This window comes from Parus major, chromosome 2 (genome assembly GCF_001522545.3).
Source record: "Parus major isolate Abel chromosome 2, Parus_major1.1, whole genome shotgun sequence".
Lineage (NCBI taxonomy): Eukaryota > Metazoa > Chordata > Aves > Passeriformes > Paridae > Parus > Parus major.
The window spans coordinates 76678800-76684799 of NC_031769.1; positions in this window are offsets into that span (position 1 = coordinate 76678800).

Sequence of the window (6000 nt, forward strand, 5' to 3'; positions counted from 1 at the left end):
TGAAAAAGTATTCAATACAACATAGTCAGAAGAGCAAGAATGAACTTCAGGATTTTATTTCTGGCATAGGGTGAAAGTTCAGCCTAGCTCAGAAGATGCATTTAGCTATTTCTGATTGTTAGACATTGGATTGTTCCTGCCTACTGGAAAATAAATTTGGTTACACCCTGCAGTGGTTGAAGGAAGACCCTCTTTGTACTTCCCTTGTGACACTTCATAGGATCGTAGGATCTCCACACACCCTTTTCCTTTTTGTATCTTCCTATAAGCAAAAATACTTTAAACAAAACTAATAATTGCAGACAGCTTTTAAAGCCATCTTGAAAATTAGGGTTTTCTTGGTCTGTTACTGAAGTTATTTTGCTTTGCATAGTATTCTCACCTCTTCCTCCACTTGTTTGAATGAAATTATGTTAAAAGGTCTGTGTTACAACAAAACCATCAGAAACATTTACTTACTTGTAAGGTTACTCAGAATTTTGATTAAGTTAATGTATATATTTCATTAAATTCAGACTTTGGTATAGGCTGGACCAGTTTCAGACTCATAAACCCATGTTTTTAAAATTCAGTCCATAAAACTGCCTATCCAAAGAAATTCTTTGGGTCAGAGATGTTCCTCCCATCTACAAGCTTCTCCTCATGTTTGCTATCATGAACAGACTCATCAATACAAAGAAGCCCTCAGGCAATGATCTGATGTTCAGCTTTGAATAAAATCTAAGTTCTCCAGCAAGGCCCCAGGCCTCTCTGTTAGCATCTATTTCAGTGAATTACTCTCCAGAAAAACAATTCAGTGAGTGTTCCTTATGATTTCTGGCAATGATGACAAACAACTCATATCTCCTGGTTTATATTGATACAGTTACACAGAAGTAGTTTGACAGTAGGAGATTCTCTATGGTGCAAAAGAATAAATACTTTAACAAGGTCAGGAGAAACTGAAGATGGCAGGGAGACATTTAAGTCATTGTGGAAGTTAACAGGACACCTTAGAGTTATGGGATCCAAAGGCATTAAATGGCCTCTAATATTGACTCTCAAAAATTTTCAAACTATTCAATCTCTGAATAGGCACTGACAACTAAAGACATTTCTTAGTCATTATTTCAGTTATATGGTGCAGACTCAGACATTAGTAGAACATCAGTCCTCACATAATTCATGGCTGGGATTTTTGTGGACACAGGAGGAAAACACGTGCAAAACAGTGGACATTTTATAATATGAATAGAAAGAGTTCTATGAAAAGGATAAAGGATGCAAAATATTCCACAGCCATTGTACCAAAGGATGTAGATGCCTTTGATCTTACTGTGACTTCCACCATCACATGCAGCAACACTGTTCCTTTATAACACCTCACAATGCCCAGTTCCAAGGGCACAAGATCAGTACAGACAAGCACATATTATTGCATTACACCAGTGGGCATTTTCTTTCTCTCTTTTCTCCCTGCTGCTTTTCCCTATTAGCCTTGTTGCTCTGCTCTGTTAGTTTTGCATTCCTGTAAGGTTCCTATCTCTTCTACTCTCAGTAATAACAAGACTGAGATTTTCATGATTCCCAGCCTATGAAACACAGCATGTAGGAGTCATAAAGAGAAGAAACAGTAGTTAGCTAAATAAGCACAGAATGAATAAAATTGTAAAAAAAAAAAAAAAAACAACAACAAAAAAAACCCCAACAATTATATATGATCATGATTCCTTCTCATTTAGAAGTTCAGAGTATTTTTCCACATGGTGGATTACTCCAGTTTAGAAAACAAACAAATTTAACCCAGTGACCTTCATCAATAGTTCAAGATTCATTAACAGGTACTGAAATCCCACTCTCATCTTCATCATCCATTTGATGGACACCTACATAATGTCTTAAAAAACAGAAAGATGAAGAAATATGTAACTATTTTATGTATTTTAGTCAATTTTAAGAACTAGAAATGCCAAAGTACACAGATAGAGCTGATACCAAAACTAGGTTACAAATATTTAAATATTCTGGGGAAATGGACCCATTTTGGCTTACAAAAGCAAAGGTCTCAGCTTTGAAAAATGCATTTGAATAATTCAAAACAGACTTAATTCATGTTTAAATAACTAAATTATATTACTTTTATCTATGCAGTAAGACATTGTCCTGAAGTATACTAATTCTTGAATTATATTACTTTTATCTATGCAGTAAGACATTGTCCTGAAGTATACTAATTCTTGTTAGAAATTATTGCATTGTGACAGCTTGTGTCACCTCTTTAGCACAGAAGGGAAATCATGAGCAAGTAAGTTAACTAACCTGGTTTTGCTAAATTATATATGCAGACAGTGGTTATTTTATATTATATTTTTATTTTTTATTATATTTATTTATTTTTATTTTATTATTATATTTTATTTTTATGTTCTTTTAATTCAGTTGTATTGTCAAACTGTTCATGTCACTAATATCCCTAACAGGCACAATTCTGTTACTGGGTCATGACTAATTTGTAAACCCAGGGGAAAAAGAAATCATCTTTTAAATCAGAATCAATAATACTAAATGTGAAAACATTTTAAAACATTCAAAAAATATATTTTTCAGGAATTCAAGGCTCAAAAAAATCATTAGTTGAGGACAAAATGGGCAAATCAATATGCCAAAGTTTGAGCAGAAGTTAAGGTCTATATTGCATAGAAGTCCAGCAAGACCTGGTTTTAGTCCCCTCCCATGAGGCAACAGGATGAATCAGTCCTTAAAGTCATACAAAAAGTGAGAAGACATTACCTGGGAATCAGAATGGGAAGTCATGATTTGATCCCAAGTCACAGTGACATTATTTAACAGCAATTGTTTTCCCTCATAAAGCATAGACTGAAAAGTTGTTAACAAAACATCTCTGTCAAAAATGAAACACTGATGTCAATAAATTAGAATGTTGCCCAAACATGGCCTACAGTGCCTACTTAACCTGTGTGTAAGATTGTCATTTCTTTTCCACTCACATTCATATTTTGGTCTATCAACTTCTTTTTCTCATTGTGTTTGACAGTAATCTTAAAAGTATTAGTTTCTCAACAGCATGTATGAAGGAATTTGACCACCTGGGACAAGACACAGCAGAAGAAACAAAAAAAAAAGCAGAAGCTGAAGTTTGAAATTATTAACATTGAAGCACAAGTCAGCCCTCTGTAATGTTGATAAAAGACCACAGACTGTTACATCCAGAAAGGAAGGAAATTAAAGGAATGTTTTTTTAAGCTGATAGAAGAGTGACCTATCAATTAATAGATGTTAATCAGGCCAGGTTGCTCAAAACTAGCAAGCTTACTTTCAGAGGCCAGAGAGAAATTCTGCAGGTATAGGCAAATATAGTACTTCAGAGGCATTGAAATATTTGATTATGATTTTTTTCCCTTGCTCTTTTGATATCTCATTAACAATGATGAATGACTATTAGACAAGTGGGCAAGCCTCTTCTGTCCATTCTCTTGTTATCTCATTAAAATTATTTTGTATAGGTTTCCTAACTTCTATAGTAAATTAAAACTATTTTTAATCAAGATTTTTGTATGATGACTGAGATTTAAATCTCGACCCTCAAGTTACCACACCTGCAATCTCATCTATTAAAGACAAGCAATATAATGTGATTTAGTCAGTCCACCTTTGAAGGTTTAATTTGAACTCCACTTCCAAAGCCTGCTTTTGAAAAAGCCCCAAGCAGAAAAATACCTGTGTTCCTTAGAAACTGAATATTTTACAATATAGCATCTCAATGAGAGAGAATTATTAATGAAAAATAACATTAAGGAAAAGAAATTTTCATAAAACACAGTTTTCATAAACCTTTAAGAGGCCAAAATCATCCTAAAAGAATCCATCATGTATAGTAACAGAACCTCGTATGAACATCATATGTGTGCAGATACAGCTGTACAAGTTCAAGAAAAACATAGAAGTTTATGTTAGATCTAATTTAAAGCAGTGCAGAAGGTCAAACAGACAAGAAAAATTCTGCTTCCATTCTAGAGGCAAAAAAGAAGATAAAGACACTATTAAATTCCACATGCTCAACATAGACCTGATTTCTTCCCAGGATTGGTTGTCATTATAACATCTGAAAATTAAGACAGATCTTGAACAGGTTTGATAACACTTAATTCTCAGGGACACTTCACTCTTATACAGACAAGGTCAGAGTAAGTCAATCCAAACTTGTGTTGTCAAAGCTGGAATTCAAAGTGTATTGATCCTAGAAGTGTAAGACATATATAAGCTATGTATATGTGTATATATATATATATATGTATATGTATGTATTCACATATATATAATGTGAATTCAGGCATTGATGGCTGTGCACCTCATCAGAAGCCTTCTTGTGAAGCATCCAGTTGCTTTTACTCGCTAGTTGGGGGTAGGGGAAGCGTGTTCTGGATGTCAAATATATTGTATAAAAGATCAGGCAAGGAGGGTGGCAGAAGACAAACACTGCTATGTCCACTAAAGACAAAAAAATGTGCCAGTGGCTTTTGTCAGAAGATAGGAGCAGGTGCTCTCTTCAGAGCTCTTCAGGCTCTCTGGCTGATTTATGATATGGTTTTCACCAGCAACAAGCTATCAGGCTATACAAGGGGCTGCAAAATAAAATAAAATGTGTACATTTAAATAAATGCAGGAAACAGATGATCATGTTCTAAATAAAAAACTATTAACTTCATTGTAATTTTTTACTTTATTATGGTGTTGCTCATTGCAATACCTGAGTGCTTGAGAAGAGTAGCATTTACCTTCACATTTCTACTGCCAGGAAAAACGATAAAATTTTAAAGACAACAAGACTTAATCCAGTTTAGAGGTTGGCAGGGAAACATTTACAGGAACACTACCTTGAGATGAGCAGTATCTGTTTCTTCAGAACCCTTATTATTCTTACAGCTATTTTGGTGCCTAAGTTTCAGTTTCCAATGGATCCAGTACCAGCTGTGTTTAGTACTTTCTTTTAAACTCTGGCTTATAGTTAACAAGAATAAGTTTAACTTGACAGAGTAAACTCTTTTAAACAGCACCCAACAGTTTTAGTCTAGCAGTAACTTTATTATTCCTGTGATCCCTTCCCTCACTGGATGCAAGCCCTTCTCTCCATGTTTGATATAAGCAACACTTTCATTTCTGCAGCAATAAATGAAGCCTAGTCCATACACAGATGATAAATGATAAATTATAAATACCAATTAAAATATTATACAATTATGTGCTTTCTAATTTAAGAAATTAAAGCATATTAATTCTGCAGCAACTATCCTTCCATAGAGCCATCCATATAGCAGTATGAAAGATGTAGAAGTGTTATCACATGATTAAATGATAGATGATGTCACAGAGTTGCAGAATGGGTCATGCTGGAAGGGATCACTGAGTCATCTGCTCCAGCCTCCCTGCTTGAGCAGGGTCATCCTAGAGCACCTGGCACAGGATTGTGTCCATATAGTTCCTAAATGTCTCCAGTGAAGGAGACTCCACAACCCCTCTGGGCAATCTGCCCCACTGCACAGGCACACAGTAAGGAAGCTCTTCTTCATGTTCAGGTGAAACTTTCTGTGAATCAGTTTCTCTTGTCCTGTTGTCTCTTGTCCTGCTGCTTGACACTGCTGAGAAGAGCCTGGCTGCAGCCTCTCACCACCCTCCCTTCGGATACTTACAGACATTGATGAGATCCCTCTTGGGATCTCTTCTTCTCCAGAGTGAACAGGTGCAGCTCTCTCAGCCTTTCCTCTGACAAGAGATGCTCCAGTACCTTAATAATTTTTATTACCCATCTGTTGGCCCCGCTCTGGGAACTCCTTGTCTCTGCTCCCATCTCTACAATGGAGTTAGAGACCACATTTTATAAATAACAGGTACTCATTCAAACTATTACAGATAGGAAACAGCATGACAGCAAATCATCTTTTTCCCTTCCCTTCCCTTCCCTTCCCTTCCCTTCCCTTCCCTTCCCTTCCCTTCCCTTCCCTT